At 42.4% G+C, this 21767-nt stretch overlaps 8 non-coding genes and 20 pseudogenes across 8 annotated transcripts; all 28 read left to right on the top strand.

Annotated features, from left to right (window-relative positions):
* Window positions 1-261: 261 nt before the first annotated feature.
* LOC121846291 lies at window positions 262-370 on the top strand (annotated as a pseudogene).
* Window positions 371-1110: 740 nt separating this feature from the next.
* On the top strand, window positions 1111-1223 carry LOC121846274 (annotated as a pseudogene).
* Window positions 1224-1815: 592 nt separating this feature from the next.
* On the top strand, window positions 1816-1924 carry LOC121846290 (annotated as a pseudogene).
* Window positions 1925-2695: 771 nt separating this feature from the next.
* On the top strand, window positions 2696-2859 carry LOC121846298. Its single transcript, XR_006083164.1, has one exon. It is a non-coding gene; the product is annotated as a U1 spliceosomal RNA (small nuclear RNA).
* A 579-nt stretch (window positions 2860-3438) lies between these two features.
* Window positions 3439-3547, top strand: LOC121846289 (annotated as a pseudogene).
* Window positions 3548-4258: 711 nt separating this feature from the next.
* Window positions 4259-4418, top strand: LOC112246215. Its single transcript, XR_002952879.2, has one exon. It is a non-coding gene; the product is annotated as a U1 spliceosomal RNA (small nuclear RNA).
* Window positions 4419-4997: 579 nt separating this feature from the next.
* On the top strand, window positions 4998-5106 carry LOC121846288 (annotated as a pseudogene).
* A 678-nt stretch (window positions 5107-5784) lies between these two features.
* On the top strand, window positions 5785-5945 carry LOC121846303. The gene has a single exon (XR_006083169.1). It is a non-coding gene; the product is annotated as a U1 spliceosomal RNA (small nuclear RNA).
* Window positions 5946-6526: 581 nt separating this feature from the next.
* On the top strand, window positions 6527-6635 carry LOC121846287 (annotated as a pseudogene).
* A 720-nt stretch (window positions 6636-7355) lies between these two features.
* LOC121846268 lies at window positions 7356-7487 on the top strand (annotated as a pseudogene).
* Window positions 7488-8079: 592 nt separating this feature from the next.
* LOC121846286 lies at window positions 8080-8188 on the top strand (annotated as a pseudogene).
* An 803-nt stretch (window positions 8189-8991) lies between these two features.
* LOC121846270 lies at window positions 8992-9117 on the top strand (annotated as a pseudogene).
* Window positions 9118-9710: 593 nt separating this feature from the next.
* Window positions 9711-9819, top strand: LOC121846285 (annotated as a pseudogene).
* A 722-nt stretch (window positions 9820-10541) lies between these two features.
* Window positions 10542-10654, top strand: LOC121846273 (annotated as a pseudogene).
* A 592-nt stretch (window positions 10655-11246) lies between these two features.
* On the top strand, window positions 11247-11355 carry LOC121846283 (annotated as a pseudogene).
* Window positions 11356-12141: 786 nt separating this feature from the next.
* Window positions 12142-12273, top strand: LOC121846307 (annotated as a pseudogene).
* A 593-nt stretch (window positions 12274-12866) lies between these two features.
* LOC121846282 lies at window positions 12867-12975 on the top strand (annotated as a pseudogene).
* A 721-nt stretch (window positions 12976-13696) lies between these two features.
* Window positions 13697-13860, top strand: LOC121846300. The gene has a single exon (XR_006083166.1). It is a non-coding gene; the product is annotated as a U1 spliceosomal RNA (small nuclear RNA).
* A 578-nt stretch (window positions 13861-14438) lies between these two features.
* LOC121846281 lies at window positions 14439-14547 on the top strand (annotated as a pseudogene).
* Window positions 14548-15296: 749 nt separating this feature from the next.
* On the top strand, window positions 15297-15423 carry LOC121846269 (annotated as a pseudogene).
* Window positions 15424-16013: 590 nt separating this feature from the next.
* On the top strand, window positions 16014-16122 carry LOC121846280 (annotated as a pseudogene).
* Window positions 16123-16819: 697 nt separating this feature from the next.
* LOC112233869 lies at window positions 16820-16983 on the top strand. The gene has a single exon (XR_002950812.2). It is a non-coding gene; the product is annotated as a U1 spliceosomal RNA (small nuclear RNA).
* A 578-nt stretch (window positions 16984-17561) lies between these two features.
* LOC121846279 lies at window positions 17562-17670 on the top strand (annotated as a pseudogene).
* Window positions 17671-18390: 720 nt separating this feature from the next.
* LOC112233871 lies at window positions 18391-18554 on the top strand. Its single transcript, XR_002950814.2, has one exon. It is a non-coding gene; the product is annotated as a U1 spliceosomal RNA (small nuclear RNA).
* Window positions 18555-19134: 580 nt separating this feature from the next.
* On the top strand, window positions 19135-19243 carry LOC112246184 (annotated as a pseudogene).
* Window positions 19244-19971: 728 nt separating this feature from the next.
* Window positions 19972-20135, top strand: LOC112232769. Its single transcript, XR_002950686.2, has one exon. It is a non-coding gene; the product is annotated as a U1 spliceosomal RNA (small nuclear RNA).
* A 579-nt stretch (window positions 20136-20714) lies between these two features.
* LOC121846278 lies at window positions 20715-20823 on the top strand (annotated as a pseudogene).
* Window positions 20824-21575: 752 nt separating this feature from the next.
* LOC112233870 lies at window positions 21576-21739 on the top strand. The gene has a single exon (XR_002950813.2). It is a non-coding gene; the product is annotated as a U1 spliceosomal RNA (small nuclear RNA).
* The last annotated feature ends 28 nt before the right edge of the window (window positions 21740-21767 follow it).

The raw sequence follows: 21767 nt of genomic DNA, 5'->3' as shown, positions 1-21767 counted from the left end.
GATGTATTTGTCAGGTGTCATTGTATTTGTCCGTTTTTTTCTCACAAGGCTGAAATATGTGCCCTCGCTTTGAAATGTTAGCAAGGTTTGTTTGTATTTCATCCAACTATCTGTGCTAAAAAGTGATGGCTACAGCATATGTCATTTCTTCCACTTTTTGAGTGACCCAAAGATCAAGCTGCTTGTCTAATTGGTGAAAATGCAATGTCTGTTTATCAGACTCACTTTGACTTTAAATGGCGTACCAAGACTTGTTCCTTTGATTCCAGCCATACCAGCCTGAATACGCCTGATCTCGGAAGTTAAGCAGGATTGGGCCTGGTGAGTACTTGGATGGGAGACTGCCTGGGAATACCAGGTGCTGCAAACTTTTTGTCCACTAGGGTGTGCTCTTGCATTATATCATCAGCAACACTGCTTTGTAGTAAGCATTTGATGCTGAATTTATTACGATCAAAGTTCCTTGTGCTGTCAGGGAGCCTTTGATTTACGAGACAAATACGAATATCGTTACTCAATGCAGCTTGTGTGTGCTTGGTACTCCTTCGCCCTGTTCAAATGATCAAAGGAAATAATGCTGGTGAGGAGTGGAACTGGACTGATGTCTGATGGCCCTGTGTTTTCCATGGTGGAATTAGAACCCTTCTTTTACGGAGTAAATCAAAAGCACAAGAGAATGTGAGATGTTATCGATAATAAATCAATTGGTTTCATGCATTTGTCTGTGTGTGTGTGTGTGTGTGTGTGTGTGTGTGTGTGTGTGTGTGTGTGTGTGTGTGTGTGTGTGTGTGTGTGTGTGTGTGTGTGTGTGTCTGAATGTGATTGTATTTCGTCATATCGCATACATTTGTGATATCAGACAGGTTAAGATATTAAAAAGTCATTGGTGATTTTTTTCTACAGTGTTGCATGATGGGAATCTCGTGCTTCACTGATATAGTCTAGTAAACAAAATAAACTACTTTTTCACCACTCTTGTCTGCAAGTGCATTCCTAAACGGCATTTAACGCAGGTCGATGTGATGTGATATTATCAGAACACAAAGTGGTTACCGTCAGCCGAAAATGTTGACACTGGAGAGAGTTGCCCTCCACTGATGTATTCAAGTCATACTTACCTGGCAAGGGAGAAACTGTGATCAAGAAGGCAGTTCACCCAGGGTGAGGCTCAGCCATTGCACTCCGGCTGTGCTGACCCCTGCGAATCGATTGCATAATTGTTCGCGCTCTCCCCTGATGTCTTGTTTCATGATAAACTGTTGCTTGGCGGCAGGCTTGAGGAACACTTGAGTCAACTGACCGGGCTTATGAAGATCTTTCAAGTCAGTTGTGGACTAATCGAAAGGTGGAAACATTTGTCTGTAGCCAAACATTGTTGGCATTTTGTGGAAACATCATGTTGCGAAATGCAGCCACATTGCGCTTCCAATATGAAATTGTCCATTCATGCACTACTCCTCCTTAGCACAGAACAATGCACTAGCATTTCAACATTCAGAGCTTTTGTGTATTTATTCTGGCTAGTAGGATAGCTGCATGGGAAACTGTTGCTCATGATGTATTTGTCAGGTGTCATTGTATTTGTCCGTTTTTTCTCACAAGGCTGAAATATGTGCCCTCGCTTTGAAATGTTAGCAAGGTTTGTTTGTATTTCATCCAACTATCTGTGCTAAAAAGTGATGGCTACAGCATATGTCATTTCTTCCACTTTTTGAGTGACCCAAAGATCAAGCTGCTTGTCTAATTGGTGAAAATGCAATGTCTGTTTATCAGACTCACTTTGACTTTAAATGGCGTACCAAGACTTGTTCCTTTGATTCCAGCCATACCAGCCTGAATACGCCTGATCTCGGAAGTTAAGCAGGATTGGGCCTGGTGAGTACTTGGATGGGAGACTGCCTGGGAATACCAGGTGCTGCAAACTTTTTGTCCACTAGGGTGTGCTCTTGCATTATATCATCAGCAACACTGCTTTGTAGTAAGCATTTGATGCTGAATTTATTACGATCAAAGTTCCTTGTGCTGTCAGGGAGCCTTTGATTTACGAGACAAATACGAATATCGTTACTCAATGCAGCTTGTGTGTGCTTGGTACTCCTTCGCCCTGTTCAAATGATCAAAGGAAATAATGCTGGTGAGGAGTGGAACTGGACTGATGTCTGATGGCCCTGTGTTTTCCATGGTGGAATTAGAACCCTTCTTTTACGGAGTAAATCAAAAGCACAAGAGAATGTGAGATGTTATCGATAATAAATCAATTGGTTTCATGCATTTGTGTGTGTGTGTGTGTGTGTGTGTGTGTGTGTGTGTGTGTGTGTGTGTGTGTGTGTGTGTGTGTGTGTGTGTGTGTGTGTGTGTGTGTGTGTGTGTGTGTGTGTGTGTGTGTGTGTGTGTGTGTCTGAATGTGATTGTATTTCGTCATATCGCATACATTTGGATATCAGACAGGTTAAGATATTAAAAAGTCATTGGTGATTTTTTTCTACAGTGTTGCATGATGGGAATCTCGTGCTTCACTGATATAGTCTAGTAAACAAAATAAACTACTTTTTCACCACTCTTGTCTGCAAGTGCATTCCTAAACGGCATTTAACGCAGGTCGATGTGATGTGATATTATCAGAACACAAAGTGGTTACCGTCAGCCGAAAATGTTGACACTGGAGAGAGTTGCCCTCCACTGATGTATTCAAGTCATACTTACCTGGCAAGGGAGAAACTGTGATCAAGAAGGCAGTTCACCCAGGGTGAGGCTCAGCCATTGCACTCCGGCTGTGCTGACCCCTGCGAATTTCCCAAATGTGGAAATCTCGATTGCATAATTTATGGTAGTGGGGGACTGCGTTCGCGCTCTCCCCTGATGTCTTGTTTCATGATAAACTGTTGCTTGGCGGCAGGCTTGAGGAACACTTGAGTCAACTGACCGGGCTTATGAAGATCTTTCAAGTCAGTTGTGGACTAATCGAAAGGTGGAAACATTTGTCTGTAGCCAAACATTGTTGGCATTTTGTGGAAACATCATGTTGCGAAATGCAGCCACATTGCGCTTCCAATATGAAATTGTCCATTCATGCACTACTCCTCCTTAGCACAGAACAATGCACTAGCATTTCAACATTCAGAGCTTTTGTGTATTTATTCTGGCTAGTAGGATAGCTGCATGGGAAACTGTTGCTCATGATGTATTTGTCAGGTGTCATTGTATTTGTCCGTTTTTTCTCACAAGGCTGAAATATGTGCCCTCGCTTTGAAATGTTAGCAAGGTTTGTTTGTATTTCATCCAACTATCTGTGCTAAAAAGTGATGGCTACAGCATATGTCATTTCTTCCACTTTTTGAGTGACCCAAAGATCAAGCTGCTTGTCTAATTGGTGAAAATGCAATGTCTGTTTATCAGACTCACTTTGACTTTAAATGGCGTACCAAGACTTGTTCCTTTGATTCCAGCCATACCAGCCTGAATACGCCTGATCTCGGAAGTTAAGCAGGATTGGGCCTGGTGAGTACTTGGATGGGAGACTGCCTGGGAATACCAGGTGCTGCAAACTTTTTGTCCACTAGGGTGTGCTCTTGCATTATATCATCAGCAACACTGCTTTGTAGTAAGCATTTGATGCTGAATTTATTACGATCAAAGTTCCTTGTGCTGTCAGGGAGCCTTTGATTTACGAGACAAATACGAATATCGTTACTCAATGCAGCTTGTGTGTGCTTGGTACTCCTTCGCCCTGTTCAAATGATCAAAGGAAATAATGCTGGTGAGGAGTGGAACTGGACTGATGTCTGATGGCCCTGTGTTTTCCATGGTGGAATTAGAACCCTTCTTTTACGGAGTAAATCAAAAGCACAAGAGAATGTGAGATGTTATCGATAATAAATCAATTGGTTTCATGCATTTGTCTGTGTGTGTGTGTGTGTGTGTGTGTGTGTGTGTGTGTGTGTGTGTGTGTGTGTGTGTGTCTGAATGTGATTGTATTTCGTCATATCGCATACATTTGTGATATCAGACAGGTTAAGATATTAAAAAGTCATTGGTGATTTTTTTTCTACAGTGTTGCATGATGGGAATCTCGTGCTTCACTGATATAGTCTAGTAAACAAAATAAACTACTTTTTCACCACTCTTGTCTGCAAGTGCATTCCTAAACGGCATTTAACGCAGGTCGATGTGATGTGATATTATCAGAACACAAAGTGGTTACCGTCAGCCGAAAATGTTGACACTGGAGAGAGTTGCCCTCCACTGATGTATTCAAGTCATACTTACCTGGCAAGGGAGAAACTGTGATCAAGAAGGCAGTTCACCCAGGGTGAGGCTCAGCCATTGCACTCCGGCTGTGCTGACCCCTGCGAATTTCCCAAATGTGGAAATCTCGATTGCATAATTTATGGTAGTGGGGACTGCGTTCGCTCTCCCTGATGTCTTGTTTCATGATAAACTGTTGCTTGGCGGCAGGCTTGAGGAACACTTGAGTCAACTGACCGGGCTTATGAAGATCTTTCAAGTCAGTTGTGGACTAATCGAAAGGTGGAAACATTTGTCTGTAGCCAAACATTGTTGGCATTTTGTGGAAACATCATGTTGCGAAATGCAGCCACATTGCGCTTCCAATATGAAATTGTCCATTCATGCACTACTCCTCCTTAGCACAGAACAATGCACTAGCATTTCAACATTCAGAGCTTTTGTGTATTTATTCTGGCTAGTAGGATAGCTGCATGGGAAACTGTTGCTCATGATGTATTTGTCAGGTGTCATTGTATTTGTCCGTTTTTTCTCACAAGGCTGAAATATGTGCCCTCGCTTTGAAATGTTAGCAAGGTTTGTTTGTATTTCATCCAACTATCTGTGCTAAAAAGTGATGGCTACAGCATATGTCATTTCTTCCACTTTTTGAGTGACCCAAAGATCAAGCTGCTTGTCTAATTGGTGAAAATGCAATGTCTGTTTATCAGACTCACTTTGACTTTAAATGGCGTACCAAGACTTGTTCCTTTGATTCCAGCCATACCAGCCTGAATACGCCTGATCTCGGAAGTTAAGCAGGATTGGGCCTGGTGAGTACTTGGATGGGAGACTGCCTGGGAATACCAGGTGCTGCAAACTTTTTGTCCACTAGGGTGTGCTCTTGCATTATATCATCAGCAACACTGCTTTGTAGTAAGCATTTGATGCTGAATTTATTACGATCAAAGTTCCTTGTGCTGTCAGGGAGCCTTTGATTTACGAGACAAATACGAATATCGTTACTCAATGCAGCTTGTGTGTGCTTGGTACTCCTTCGCCCTGTTCAAATGATCAAAGGAAATAATGCTGGTGAGGAGTGGAACTGGACTGATGTCTGATGGCCCTGTGTTTTCCATGGTGGAATTAGAACCCTTCTTTTACGGAGTAAATCAAAAGCACAAGAGAATGTGAGATGTTATCGATAATAAATCAATTGGTTTCATGCATTTGTGTGTGTGTGTGTGTGTGTGTGTGTGTGTCTGAATGTGATTGTATTTCGTCATATCGCATACATTTGTGATATCAGACAGGTTAAGATATTAAAAAGTCATTGGTGATTTTTTTCTACAGTGTTGCATGATGGGAATCTCGTGCTTCACTGATATAGTCTAGTAAACAAAATAAACTACTTTTTCACCACTCTTGTCTGCAAGTGCATTCCTAAACGGCATTTAACGCAGGTCGATGTGATGTGATATTATCAGAACACAAAGTGGTTACCGTCAGCCGAAAATGTTGACACTGGAGAGAGTTGCCCTCCACTGATGTATTCAAGTCATACTTACCTGGCAAGGGAGAAACTGTGATCAAGAAGGCAGTTCACCCAGGGTGAGGCTCAGCCATTGCACTCGGCTGTGCTGACCCCTGCGAATTTCCCAAATGTGGAAATCTCGATTGCATAATTTATGGTAGTGGGGACTGCGTTCGCGCTCTCCCCTGATGTCTTGTTTCATGATAAACTGTTGCTTGGCGGCAGGCTTGAGGAACACTTGAGTCAACTGACCGGGCTTATGAAGATCTTTCAAGTCAGTTGTGGACTAATCGAAAGGTGGAAACATTTGTCTGTAGCCAAACATTGTTGGCATTTTGTGGAAACATCATGTTGCGAAATGCAGCCACATTGCGCTTCCAATATGAAATTGTCCATTCATGCACTACTCCTCCTTAGCACAGAACAATGCACTAGCATTTCAACATTCAGAGCTTTTGTGTATTTATTCTGGCTAGTAGGATAGCTGCATGGGAAACTGTTGCTCATGATGTATTTGTCAGGTGTCATTGTATTTGTCCGTTTTTTTCTCACAAGGCTGAAATATGTGCCCTCGCTTTGAAATGTTAGCAAGGTTTGTTTGTATTTCATCCAACTATCTGTGCTAAAAAGTGATGGCTACAGCATATGTCATTTCTTCCACTTTTTGAGTGACCCAAAGATCAAGCTGCTTGTCTAATTGGTGAAAATGCAATGTCTGTTTATCAGACTCACTTTGACTTTAAATGGCGTACCAAGACTTGTTCCTTTGATTCCAGCCATACCAGCCTGAATACGCCTGATCTCGGAAGTTAAGCAGGATTGGGCCTGGTGAGTACTTGGATGGGAGACTGCCTGGGAATACCAGGTGCTGCAAACTTTTTGTCCACTAGGGTGTGCTCTTGCATTATATCATCAGCAACACTGCTTTGTAGTAAGCATTTGATGCTGAATTTATTACGATCAAAGTTCCTTGTGCTGTCAGGGAGCCTTTGATTTACGAGACAAATACGAATATCGTTACTCAATGCAGCTTGTGTGTGCTTGGTACTCCTTCGCCCTGTTCAAATGATCAAAGGAAATAATGCTGGTGAGGAGTGGAACTGGACTGATGTCTGATGGCCCTGTGTTTTCCATGGTGGAATTAGAACCCTTCTTTTACGGAGTAAATCAAAAGCACAAGAGAATGTGAGATGTTATCGATAATAAATCAATTGGTTTCATGCATTTGTCTGTGTGTGTGTGTGTGTGTGTGTGTGTGTGTGTGTGTGTGTGTGTGTGTGTGTGTGTGTGTGTGTGTGTCTGAATGTGATTGTATTTCGTCATATCGCATACATTTGTGATATCAGACAGGTTAAGATATTAAAAAGTCATTGGTGATTTTTTTCTACAGTGTTGCATGATGGGAATCTCGTGCTTCACTGATATAGTCTAGTAAACAAAATAAACTACTTTTTCACCACTCTTGTCTGCAAGTGCATTCCTAAACGGCATTTAACGCAGGTCGATGTGATGTGATATTATCAGAACACAAAGTGGTTACCGTCAGCCGAAAATGTTGACACTGGAGAGAGTTGCCCTCCACTGATGTATTCAAGTCATACTTACCTGGCAAGGGAGAAACTGTGATCAAGAAGGCAGTTCACCCAGGGTGAGGCTCAGCCATTGCACTCCGGCTGTGCTGACCCCTGCGAATTTCCCAAATGTGGAAATCTCGATTGCATAATTGTTCGCGCTCTCCCCTGATGTCTTGTTTCATGATAAACTGTTGCTTGGCGGCAGGCTTGAGGAACACTTGAGTCAACTGACCGGGCTTATGAAGATCTTTCAAGTCAGTTGTGGACTAATCGAAAGGTGGAAACATTTGTCTGTAGCCAAACATTGTTGGCATTTTGTGGAAACATCATGTTGCGAAATGCAGCCACATTGCGCTTCCAATATGAAATTGTCCATTCATGCACTACTCCTCCTTAGCACAGAACAATGCACTAGCATTTCAACATTCAGAGCTTTTGTGTATTTATTCTGGCTAGTAGGATAGCTGCATGGGAAACTGTTGCTCATGATGTATTTGTCAGGTGTCATTGTATTTGTCCGTTTTTTCTCACAAGGCTGAAATATGTGCCCTCGCTTTGAAATGTTAGCAAGGTTTGTTTGTATTTCATCCAACTATCTGTGCTAAAAAGTGATGGCTACAGCATATGTCATTTCTTCCACTTTTTGAGTGACCCAAAGATCAAGCTGCTTGTCTAATTGGTGAAAATGCAATGTCTGTTTATCAGACTCACTTTGACTTTAAATGGCGTACCAAGACTTGTTCCTTTGATTCCAGCCATACCAGCCTGAATACGCCTGATCTCGGAAGTTAAGCAGGATTGGGCCTGGTGAGTACTTGGATGGGAGACTGCCTGGGAATACCAGGTGCTGCAAACTTTTTGTCCACTAGGGTGTGCTCTTGCATTATATCATCAGCAACACTGCTTTGTAGTAAGCATTTGATGCTGAATTTATTACGATCAAAGTTCCTTGTGCTGTCAGGGAGCCTTTGATTTACGAGACAAATACGAATATCGTTACTCAATGCAGCTTGTGTGTGCTTGGTACTCCTTCGCCCTGTTCAAATGATCAAAGGAAATAATGCTGGTGAGGAGTGGAACTGGACTGATGTCTGATGGCCCTGTGTTTTCCATGGTGGAATTAGAACCCTTCTTTTACGGAGTAAATCAAAAGCACAAGAGAATGTGAGATGTTATCGATAATAAATCAATTGGTTTCATGCATTTGTGTGTGTGTGTGTGTGTGTGTGTGTGTGTGTGTGTGTGTGTGTGTGTGTGTGTGTGTGTGTGTGTGTGTGTGTGTGTGTGTGTGTGTGTGTGTGTGTGTGTGTGTGTGTGTGTGTGTGTGTGTGTGTGTGTGTGTGTGTGTGTCTGAATGTGATTGTATTTCTGAATGTGATTGTCATATCGCATACATTTGTGATATCAGACAGGTTAAGATATTAAAAAGTCATTGGTGATTTTTTTCTACAGTGTTGCATGATGGGAATCTCGTGCTTCACTGATATAGTCTAGTAAACAAAATAAACTACTTTTTCACCACTCTTGTCTGCAAGTGCATTCCTAAACGGCATTTAACGCAGGTCGATGTGATGTGATATTATCAGAACACAAAGTGGTTACCGTCAGCCGAAAATGTTGACACTGGAGAGAGTTGCCCTCCACTGATGTATTCAAGTCATACTTACCTGGCAAGGGAGAAACTGTGATCAAGAAGGCAGTTCACCCAGGGTGAGGCTCAGCCATTGCACTCCGGCTGTGCTGACCCCTGCGAATTTCCCAAATGTGGAAATCTCAACTGCGTTCGCGCTCTCCCCTGATGTCTTGTTTCATGATAAACTGTTGCTTGGTGGCAGGCTTGAGGAACACTTGAGTCAACTGACCGGGCTTATGAAGATCTTTCAAGTCAGTTGTGGACTAATCGAAAGGTGGAAACATTTGTCTGTAGCCAAACATTGTTGGCATTTTGTGGAAACATCATGTTGCGAAATGCAGCCACATTGCGCTTCCAATATGAAATTGTCCATTCATGCACTACTCCTCCTTAGCACAGAACAATGCACTAGCATTTCAACATTCAGAGCTTTTGTGTATTTATTCTGGCTAGTAGGATAGCTGCATGGGAAACTGTTGCTCATGATGTATTTGTCAGGTGTCATTGTATTTGTCCGTTTTTTTCTCACAAGGCTGAAATATGTGCCCTCGCTTTGAAATGTTAGCAAGGTTTGTTTGTATTTCATCCAACTATCTGTGCTAAAAAGTGATGGCTACAGCATATGTCATTTCTTCCACTTTTTGAGTGACCCAAAGATCAAGCTGCTTGTCTAATTGGTGAAAATGCAATGTCTGTTTATCAGACTCACTTTGACTTTAAATGGCGTACCAAGACTTGTTCCTTTGATTCCAGCCATACCAGCCTGAATACGCCTGATCTCGGAAGTTAAGCAGGATTGGGCCTGGTGAGTACTTGGATGGGAGACTGCCTGGGAATACCAGGTGCTGCAAACTTTTTGTCCACTAGGGTGTGCTCTTGCATTATATCATCAGCAACACTGCTTTGTAGTAAGCATTTGATGCTGAATTTATTACGATCAAAGTTCCTTGTGCTGTCAGGGAGCCTTTGATTTACGAGACAAATACGAATATCGTTACTCAATGCAGCTTGTGTGTGCTTGGTACTCCTTCGCCCTGTTCAAATGATCAAAGGAAATAATGCTGGTGAGGAGTGGAACTGGACTGATGTCTGATGGCCCTGTGTTTTCCATGGTGGAATTAGAACCCTTCTTTTACGGAGTAAATCAAAAGCACAAGAGAATGTGAGATGTTATCGATAATAAATCAATTGGTTTCATGCATTTGTGTGTGTGTGTGTGTGTGTGTGTGTGTGTGTGTGTGTGTGTGTGTGTGTGTGTGTGTGTGTGTGTGTGTGTGTCTGAATGTGATTGTATTTCGTCATATCGCATACATTTGTGATATCAGACAGGTTAAGATATTAAAAAGTCATTGGTGATTTTTTTCTACAGTGTTGCATGATGGGAATCTCGTGCTTCACTGATATAGTCTAGTAAACAAAATAAACTACTTTTTCACCACTCTTGTCTGCAAGTGCATTCCTAAACGGCATTTAACGCAGGTCGATGTGATGTGATATTATCAGAACACAAAGTGGTTACCGTCAGCCGAAAATGTTGACACTGGAGAGAGTTGCCCTCCACTGATGTATTCAAGTCATACTTACCTGGCAAGGGAGAAACTGTGATCAAGAAGGCAGTTCACCCAGGGTGAGGCTCAGCCATTGCACTCCGGCTGTGCTGACCCCTGCGAATCGATTGCATAATTGTTCGCGCTCTCCCCTGATGTCTTGTTTCATGATAAACTGTTGCTTGGCGGCAGGCTTGAGGAACACTTGAGTCAACTGACCGGGCTTATGAAGATCTTTCAAGTCAGTTGTGGACTAATCGAAAGGTGGAAACATTTGTCTGTAGCCAAACATTGTTGGCATTTTGTGGAAACATCATGTTGCGAAATGCAGCCACATTGCGCTTCCAATATGAAATTGTCCATTCATGCACTACTCCTCCTTAGCACAGAACAATGCACTAGCATTTCAACATTCAGAGCTTTTGTGTATTTATTCTGGCTAGTAGGATAGCTGCATGGGAAACTGTTGCTCATGATGTATTTGTCAGGTGTCATTGTATTTGTCCGTTTTTTCTCACAAGGCTGAAATATGTGCCCTCGCTTTGAAATGTTAGCAAGGTTTGTTTGTATTTCATCCAACTATCTGTGCTAAAAAGTGATGGCTACAGCATATGTCATTTCTTCCACTTTTTGAGTGACCCAAAGATCAAGCTGCTTGTCTAATTGGTGAAAATGCAATGTCTGTTTATCAGACTCACTTTGACTTTAAATGGCGTACCAAGACTTGTTCCTTTGATTCCAGCCATACCAGCCTGAATACGCCTGATCTCGGAAGTTAAGCAGGATTGGGCCTGGTGAGTACTTGGATGGGAGACTGCCTGGGAATACCAGGTGCTGCAAACTTTTTGTCCACTAGGGTGTGCTCTTGCATTATATCATCAGCAACACTGCTTTGTAGTAAGCATTTGATGCTGAATTTATTACGATCAAAGTTCCTTGTGCTGTCAGGGAGCCTTTGATTTACGAGACAAATACGAATATCGTTACTCAATGCAGCTTGTGTGTGCTTGGTACTCCTTCGCCCTGTTCAAATGATCAAAGGAAATAATGCTGGTGAGGAGTGGAACTGGACTGATGTCTGATGGCCCTGTGTTTTCCATGGTGGAATTAGAACCCTTCTTTTACGGAGTAAATCAAAAGCACAAGAGAATGTGAGATGTTATCGATAATAAATCAATTGGTTTCATGCATTTGTCTGTGTGTGTGTGTGTGTGTGTGTGTGTGTGTGTGTGTGTGTGTGTGTGTGTGTGTGTGTGTGTGTGTGTGTGTGTGTGTGTGTGTGTGTGTGTGTGTGTGTGTGTGTGTGTGTGTGTGTGTGTGTGTGTGTGTGTCTGAATGTGATTGTATTTCGTCATATCGCATACATTTGTGATATCAGACAGGTTAAGATATTAAAAAGTCATTGGTGATTTTTTTCTACAGTGTTGCATGATGGGAATCTCGTGCTTCACTGATATAGTCTAGTAAACAAAATAAACTACTTTTTCACCACTCTTGTCTGCAAGTGCATTCCTAAACGGCATTTAACGCAGGTCGATGTGATGTGATATTATCAGAACACAAAGTGGTTACCGTCAGCCGAAAATGTTGACACTGGAGAGAGTTGCCCTCCACTGATGTATTCAAGTCATACTTACCTGGCAAGGGAGAAACTGTGATCAAGAAGGCAGTTCACCCAGGGTGAGGCTCAGCCATTGCACTCCGGCTGTGCTGACCCCTGCGAATTTCCCAAATGTGGAAATCTCGATTGCATAATTGTTCGCGCTCTCCCCTGATGTCTTGTTTCATGATAAACTGTTGCTTGGCGGCAGGCTTGAGGAACACTTGAGTCAACTGACCGGGCTTATGAAGATCTTTCAAGTCAGTTGTGGACTAATCGAAAGGTGGAAACATTTGTCTGTAGCCAAACATTGTTGGCATTTTGTGGAAACATCATGTTGCGAAATGCAGCCACATTGCGCTTCCAATATGAAATTGTCCATTCATGCACTACTCCTCCTTAGCACAGAACAATGCACTAGCATTTCAACATTCAGAGCTTTTGTGTATTTATTCTGGCTAGTAGGATAGCTGCATGGGAAACTGTTGCTCATGATGTATTTGTCAGGTGTCATTGTATTTGTCCGTTTTTTTCTCACAAGGCTGAAATATGTGCCCTCGCTTTGAAATGTTAGCAAGGTTTGTTTGTATTTCATCCAACTATCTGTGCTAAAAAGTGATGGCTACAGCATATGTCATTTCTTCCACTTTTTGAGTGACCCAAAGATCAAGCTGCTTGTCTAATTGGTGAAAATGCAATGTCTGTTTATCAGACTCACTTTGACTTTAAATGGCGTACCAAGACTTGTTCCTTTGATTCCAGCCATACCAGCCTGAATACGCCTGATCTCGGAAGTTAAGCAGGATTGGGCCTGGTGAGTACTTGGATGGGAGACTGCCTGGGAATACCAGGTGCTGCAAACTTTTTGTCCACTAGGGTGTGCTCTTGCATTATATCATCAGCAACACTGCTTTGTAGTAAGCATTTGATGCTGAATTTATTACGATCAAAGTTCCTTGTGCTGTCAGGGAGCCTTTGATTTACGAGACAAATACGAATATCGTTACTCAATGCAGCTTGTGTGTGCTTGGTACTCCTTCGCCCTGTTCAAATGATCAAAGGAAATAATGCTGGTGAGGAGTGGAACTGGACTGATGTCTGATGGCCCTGTGTTTTCCATGGTGGAATTAGAACCCTTCTTTTACGGAGTAAATCAAAAGCACAAGAGAATGTGAGATGTTATCGATAATAAATCAATTGGTTTCATGCATTTGTCTGTGTGTGTGTGTGTGTGTGTGTGTGAATGTGATGTGTGTGTGTGTGTGTGTGTGTGTGTGTGTGTGTGTCTGAATGTGATTGTATTTCGTCATATCGCATACATTTGTGATATCAGACAGGTTAAGATATTAAAAAGTCATTGGTGATTTTTTTCTACAGTGTTGCATGATGGGAATCTCGTGCTTCACTGATATAGTCTAGTAAACAAAATAAACTACTTTTTCACCACTCTTGTCTGCAAGTGCATTCCTAAACGGCATTTAACGCAGGTCGATGTGATGTGATATTATCAGAACACAAAGTGGTTACCGTCAGCCGAAAATGTTGACACTGGAGAGAGTTGCCCTCCACTGATGTATTCAAGTCATACTTACCTGGCAAGGGAGAAACTGTGATCAAGAAGGCAGTTCACCCAGGGTGAGGCTCAGCCATTGCACTCCGGCTGTGCTGACCCCTGCGAATTTCCCAAATGTGGAAATCTCGATTGCATAATTTATGGTAGTGGGGGACTGCGTTCGCGCTCTCCCTGATGTCTTGTTTCATGATAAACTGTTGCTTGGCGGCAGGCTTGAGGAACACTTGAGTCAACTGACCGGGCTTATGAAGATCTTTCAAGTCAGTTGTGGACTAATCGAAAGGTGGAAACATTTGTCTGTAGCCAAACATTGTTGGCATTTTGTGGAAACATCATGTTGCGAAATGCAGCCACATTGCGCTTCCAATATGAAATTGTCCATTCATGCACTACTCCTCCTTAGCACAGAACAATGCACTAGCATTTCAACATTCAGAGCTTTTGTGTATTTATTCTGGCTAGTAGGATAGCTGCATGGGAAACTGTTGCTCATGATGTATTTGTCAGGTGTCATTGTATTTGTCCGTTTTTTCTCACAAGGCTGAAATATGTGCCCTCGCTTTGAAATGTTAGCAAGGTTTGTTTGTATTTCATCCAACTATCTGTGCTAAAAAGTGATGGCTACAGCATATGTCATTTCTTCCACTTTTTGAGTGACCCAAAGATCAAGCTGCTTGTCTAATTGGTGAAAATGCAATGTCTGTTTATCAGACTCACTTTGACTTTAAATGGCGTACCAAGACTTGTTCCTTTGATTCCAGCCATACCAGCCTGAATACGCCTGATCTCGGAAGTTAAGCAGGATTGGGCCTGGTGAGTACTTGGATGGGAGACTGCCTGGGAATACCAGGTGCTGCAAACTTTTTGTCCACTAGGGTGTGCTCTTGCATTATATCATCAGCAACACTGCTTTGTAGTAAGCATTTGATGCTGAATTTATTACGATCAAAGTTCCTTGTGCTGTCAGGGAGCCTTTGATTTACGAGACAAATACGAATATCGTTACTCAATGCAGCTTGTGTGTGCTTGGTACTCCTTCGCCCTGTTCAAATGATCAAAGGAAATAATGCTGGTGAGGAGTGGAACTGGACTGATGTCTGATGGCCCTGTGTTTTCCATGGTGGAATTAGAACCCTTCTTTTACGGAGTAAATCAAAAGCACAAGAGAATGTGAGATGTTATCGATAATAAATCAATTGGTTTCATGCATTTGTGTGTGTGTGTGTGTGTGTGTGTGTGTGTGTGTGTGTGTGTGTGTGTGTGTGTGTGTGTGTGTGTGTGTGTGTGTGTGTGTGTGTGTGTGTGTGTGTGTCTGAATGTGATTGTATTTCGTCATATCGCATACATTTGTGATATCAGACAGGTTAAGATATTAAAAAGTCATTGGTGATTTTTTTTCTACAGTGTTGCATGATGGGAATCTCGTGCTTCACTGATATAGTCTAGTAAACAAAATAAACTACTTTTTCACCACTCTTGTCTGCAAGTGCATTCCTAAACGGCATTTAACGCAGGTCGATGTGATGTGATATTATCAGAACACAAAGTGGTTACCGTCAGCCGAAAATGTTGACACTGGAGAGAGTTGCCCTCCACTGATGTATTCAAGTCATACTTACCTGGCAAGGGAGAAACTGTGATTAAGAAGGCAGTTCACCCAGGGTGAGGCTCAGCCATTGCACTCCGGCTGTGCTGACCCCTGCGAATTTCCCAAATGTGGAAATCTCGATTGCATAGCGCTCTCCCATGATGTCTTGTTTCATGATAAACTGTTGCTTGGCGGCAGGCTTGAGGAACACTTGAGTCAACTGACCGGTCTTATGAAGATCTTTCAAGTCAGTTGTGGACTAATCGAAAGGTGGAAACATTTGTCTGTAGCCAAACATTGTTGGCATTTTGTGGAAACATCATGTTGCGAAATGCAGCCACATTGCGCTTCCAATATGAAATTGTCCATTCATGCACTACTCCTCCTTAGCACAGAACAATGCACTAGCATTTCAACATTCAGAGCTTTTGTGTATTTATTCTGGCTAGTAGGATAGCTGCATGGGAAACTGTTGCTCATGATGTATTTGTCAGGTGTCATTGTATTTGTCCGTTTTTTCTCACAAGGCTGAAATATGTGCCCTCGCTTTGAAATGTTAGCAAGGTTTGTTTGTATTTCATCCAACTATCTGTGCTAAAAAGTGATGGCTACAGCATATGTCATTTCTTCCACTTTTTGAGTGACCCAAAGATCAAGCTGCTTGTCTAATTGGTGAAAATGCAATGTCTGTTTATCAGACTCACTTTGACTTTAAATGGCGTACCAAGACTTGTTCCTTTGATTCCAGCCATACCAGCCTGAATACGCCTGATCTCGGAAGTTAAGCAGGATTGGGCCTGGTGAGTACTTGGATGGGAGACTGCCTGGGAATACCAGGTGCTGCAAACTTTTTGTCCACTAGGGTGTGCTCTTGCATTATATCATCAGCAACACTGCTTTGTAGTAAGCATTTGATGCTGAATTTATTACGATCAAAGTTCCTTGTGCTGTCAGGGAGCCTTTGATTTACGAGACAAATACGAATATCGTTACTCAATGCAGCTTGTGTGTGCTTGGTACTCCTTCGCCCTGTTCAAATGATCAAAGGAAATAATGCTGGTGAGGAGTGGAACTGGACTGATGTCTGATGGCCCTGTGTTTTCCATGGTGGAATTAGAACCCTTCTTTTACGGAGTAAATCAAAAGCACAAGAGAATGTGAGATGTTATCGATAATAAATCAATTGGTTTCATGCATTTGTCTGTCTGTGTGTGTGTGTGTGTGTGTGTGTGTGTGTGTGTGTGTGTCTGAATGTGATTGTATTTCGTCATATCGCATACATTTGTGATATCAGACAGGTTAAGATATTAAAAAGTCATTGGTGATTTTTTTTCTACAGTGTTGCATGATGGGAATCTCGTGCTTCACTGATATAGTCTAGTAAACAAAATAAACTACTTTTTCACCACTCTTGTCTGCAAGTGCATTCCTAAACGGCATTTAACGCAGGTCGATGTGATGTGATATTATCAGAACACAAAGTGGTTACCGTCAGCCGAAAATGTTGACACTGGAGAGAGTTGCCCTCCACTGATGTATTCAAGTCATACTTACCTGGCAAGGGAGAAACTGTGATCAAGAAGGCAGTTCACCCAGGGTGAGGCTCAGCCATTGCACTCCGGCTGTGCTGACCCCTGCGAATTTCCCAAATGTGGAAATCTCGATTGCATAATTTATGGTAGTGGGGGACTGCGTTCGCGCTCTCCCCTGATGTCTTGTTTCATGATAAACTGTTGCTTGGCGGCAGGCTTGAGGAACACTTGAGTCAACTGACCGGGCTTATGAAGATCTTTCAAGTCAGTTGTGGACTAATCGAAAGGTGGAAACATTTGTCTGTAGCCAAACATTGTTGGCATTTTGTGGAAACATCATGTTGCGAAATGCAGCCACATTGCGCTTCCAATATGAAATTGTCCATTCATGCACTACTCCTCCTTAGCACAGAACAATGCACTAGCATTTCAACATTCAGAGCTTTTGTGTATTTATTCTGGCTAGTAGGATAGCTGCATGGGAAACTGTTGCTCATGATGTATTTGTCAGGTGTCATTGTATTTGTCCGTTTTTTCTCACAAGGCTGAAATATGTGCCCTCGCTTTGAAATGTTAGCAAGGTTTGTTTGTATTTCATCCAACTATCTGTGCTAAAAAGTGATGGCTACAGCATATGTCATTTCTTCCACTTTTGAGTGACCCAAAGATCAAGCTGCTTGTCTAATTGGTGAAAATGCAATGTCTGTTTATCAGACTCACTTTGACTTTAAATGGCGTACCAAGACTTGTTCCTTTGATTCCAGCCATACCAGCCTGAATACGCCTGATCTCGGAAGTTAAGCAGGATTGGGCCTGGTGAGTACTTGGATGGGAGACTGCCTGGGAATACCAGGTGCTGCAAACTTTTTGTCCACTAGGGTGTGCTCTTGCATTATATCATCAGCAACACTGCTTTGTAGTAAGCATTTGATGCTGAATTTATTACGATCAAAGTTCCTTGTGCTGTCAGGGAGCCTTTGATTTACGAGACAAATACGAATATCGTTACTCAATGCAGCTTGTGTGTGCTTGGTACTCCTTCGCCCTGTTCAAATGATCAAAGGAAATAATGCTGGTGAGGAGTGGAACTGGACTGATGTCTGATGGCCCTGTGTTTTCCATGGTGGAATTAGAACCCTTCTTTTACGGAGTAAATCAAAAGCACAAGAGAATGTGAGATGTTATCGATAATAAATCAATTGGTTTCATGCATTTGTGTGTGTGTGTGTGTGTGTGTGTGTGTGTGTGTGTGTGTGTGTGTGTGTGTGTGTGTGTGTGTGTGTGTGTCTGAATGTGATTGTATTTCGTCATATCGCATACATTTGTGATATCAGACAGGTTAAGATATTAAAAAGTCATTGGTGATTTTTTTCTACAGTGTTGCATGATGGGAATCTCGTGCTTCACTGATATAGTCTAGTAAACAAAATAAACTACTTTTTCACCACTCTTGTCTGCAAGTGCATTCCTAAACGGCATTTAACGCAGGTCGATGTGATGTGATATTATCAGAACACAAAGTGGTTACCGTCAGCCGAAAATGTTGACACTGGAGAGAGTTGCCCTCCACTGATGTATTCAAGTCATACTTACCTGGCAAGGGAGAAACTGTGATCAAGAAGGCAGTTCACCCAGGGTGAGGCTCAGCCATTGCACTCCGGCTGTGCTGACCCCTGCGAATTTCCCAAATGTGGAAATCTCGATTGCATAATTTATGGTAGTGGGGGACTGCGTTCGCGCTCTCCCCTGATGTCTTGTTTCATGATAAACTGTTGCTTGGCGGCAGGCTTGAGGAACACTTGAGTCAACTGACCGGGCTTATGAAGATCTTTCAAGTCAGTTGTGGACTAATCGAAAGGTGGAAACATTTGTCTGTAGCCAAACATTGTTGGCATTTTGTGGAAACATCATGTTGCGAAATGCAGCCACATTGCGCTTCCAATATGAAATTGTCCATTCATGCACTACTCCTCCTTAGCACAGAACAATGCACTAGCATTTCAACATTCAGAGCTTTTGTGTATTTATTCTGGCTAGTAGGATAGCTGCATGGGAAACTGTTGCTCATGATGTATTTGTCAGGTGTCATTGTATTTGTCCGTTTTTTTCTCACAAGGCTGAAATATGTGCCCTCGCTTTGAAATGTTAGCAAGGTTTGTTTGTATTTCATCCAACTATCTGTGCTAAAAAGTGATGGCTACAGCATATGTCATTTCTTCCACTTTTTGAGTGACCCAAAGATCAAGCTGCTTGTCTAATTGGTGAAAATGCAATGTCTGTTTATCAGACTCACTTTGACTTTAAATGGCGTACCAAGACTTGTTCCTTTGATTCCAGCCATACCAGCCTGAATACGCCTGATCTCGGAAGTTAAGCAGGATTGGGCCTGGTGAGTACTTGGATGGGAGACTGCCTGGGAATACCAGGTGCTGCAAACTTTTTGTCCACTAGGGTGTGCTCTTGCATTATATCATCAGCAACACTGCTTTGTAGTAAGCATTTGATGCTGAATTTATTACGATCAAAGTTCCTTGTGCTGTCAGGGAGCCTTTGATTTACGAGACAAATACGAATATCGTTACTCAATGCAGCTTGTGTGTGCTTGGTACTCCTTCGCCCTGTTCAAATGATCAAAGGAAATAATGCTGGTGAGGAGTGGAACTGGACTGATGTCTGATGGCCCTGTGTTTTCCATGGTGGAATTAGAACCCTTCTTTTACGGAGTAAATCAAAAGCACAAGAGAATGTGAGATGTTATCGATAATAAATCAATTGGTTTCATGCATTTGTTTGTGTGTGTGTGTGTGTGTGTGTGTGTGTGTGTGTGTGTGTGTGTGTGTGTGTGTGTGTGTGTGTGTGTGTGTGTGTCTGAATGTGATTGTATTTCGTCATATCGCATACATTTGTGATATCAGACAGGTTAAGATATTAAAAAGTCATTGGTGATTTTTTTCTACAGTGTTGCATGATGGGAATCTCGTGCTTCACTGATATAGTCTAGTAAACAAAATAAACTACTTTTTCACCACTCTTGTCTGCAAGTGCATTCCTAAACGGCATTTAACGCAGGTCGATGTGATGTGATATTATCAGAACACAAAGTGGTTACCGTCAGCCGAAAATGTTGACACTGGAGAGAGTTGCCCTCCACTGATGTATTCAAGTCATACTTACCTGGCAAGGGAGAAACTGTGATCAAGAAGGCAGTTCACCCAGGGTGAGGCTCAGCCATTGCACTCCGGCTGTGCTGACCCCTGCGAATTTCCCAAATGTGGAAATCTCGATTGCATAATTTATGGTAGTGGGGGACTGCGTTCGCGCTCTCCCCTGATGTCTTGTTTCATGATAAACTGTTGCTTGGCGGCAGGCTTGAGGAACACTTGAGTCAACTGACCGGGCTTATGAAGATCTTTCAAGTCAGTTGTGGACTAATCGAAAGGTGGAAACATTTGTCTGTAGCCAAACATTGTTGGCATTTTGTGGAAACATCATGTTGCGAAATGCAGCCACATTGCGCTTCCAATATGAAATTGTCCATTCATGCACTACTCCTCCTTAGCACAGAACAATGCACTAGCATTTCAACATTCAGAGCTTTTGTGTATTTATTCTGGCTAGTAGGATAGCTGCATGGGAAACTGTTGCTCATGATGTATTTGTCAGGTGTCATTGTATTTGTCCGTTTTTTCTCACAAGGCTGAAATATGTGCCCTCGCTTTGAAATGTTAGCAAGGTTTGTTTGTATTTCATCCAACTATCTGTGCTAAAAAGTGATGGCTACAGCATATGTCATTTCTTCCACTTTTTGAGTGACCCAAAGATCAAGCTGCTTGTCTAATTGGTGAAAATGCAATGTCTGTTTATCAGACTCACTTTGACTTTAAATGGCGTACCAAGACTTGTTCCTTTGATTCCAGCCATACCAGCCTGAATACGCCTGATCTCGGAAGTTAAGCAGGATTGGGCCTGGTGAGTACTTGGATGGGAGACTGCCTGGGAATACCAGGTGCTGCAAACTTTTTGTCCACTAGGGTGTGCTCTTGCATTATATCATCAGCAACACTGCTTTGTAGTAAGCATTTGATGCTGAATTTATTACGATCAAAGTTCCTTGTGCTGTCAGGGAGCCTTTGATTTACGAGACAAATACGAATATCGTTACTCAATGCAGCTTGTGTGTGCTTGGTACTCCTTCGCCCTGTTCAAATGATCAAAGGAAATAATGCTGGTGAGGAGTGGAACTGGACTGATGTCTGATGGCCCTGTGTTTTCCATGGTGGAATTAGAACCCTTCTTTTACGGAGTAAATCAAAAGCACAAGAGAATGTGAGATGTTATCGATAATAAATCAATTGGTTTCATGCATTTGTCTGTGTGTGTGTGTGTGTGTGTGTGTGTGTGTGTGTGTGTGTGTGTGTGTGTGTGTGTGTGTGTGTGTGTGTGTGTGTGTGTGTGTGTGTGTGTGTGTGTCTGAATGTGATTGTATTTCGTCATATCGCATACATTTGTGATATCAGACAGGTTAAGATATTAAAAAGTCATTGGTGATTTTTTTTTCTACAGTGTTGCATGATGGGAATCTCGTGCTTCACTGATATAGTCTAGTAAACAAAATAAACTACTTTTTCACCACTCTTGTCTGCAAGTGCATTCCTAAACGGCATTTAACGCAGGTCGATGTGATGTGATATTATCAGAACACAAAGTGGTTACCGTCAGCCGAAAATGTTGACACTGGAGAGAGTTGCCCTCCACTGATGTATTCAAGTCATACTTACCTGGCAAGGGAGAAACTGTGATCAAGAAGGCAGTTCACCCAGGGTGAGGCTCAGCCATTGCACTCCGGCTGTGCTGACCCCTGCGAATTTCCCAAATGTGGAAATCTCGATTGCATAATTTATGGTAGTGGGGACTGCGTTCGTTCGCTCTCCCCTGATGTCTTGTTTCATGATAAACTGTTGC

The sequence above is a fragment of the Oncorhynchus tshawytscha genome, linkage group LG03 (assembly GCF_018296145.1).
Source record: "Oncorhynchus tshawytscha isolate Ot180627B linkage group LG03, Otsh_v2.0, whole genome shotgun sequence".
NCBI lineage: Eukaryota > Metazoa > Chordata > Actinopteri > Salmoniformes > Salmonidae > Oncorhynchus > Oncorhynchus tshawytscha.
The sequence above is the reverse complement of the archived record's forward strand: the minus strand, read 5'-3'. Positions and strand labels throughout refer to the sequence as shown.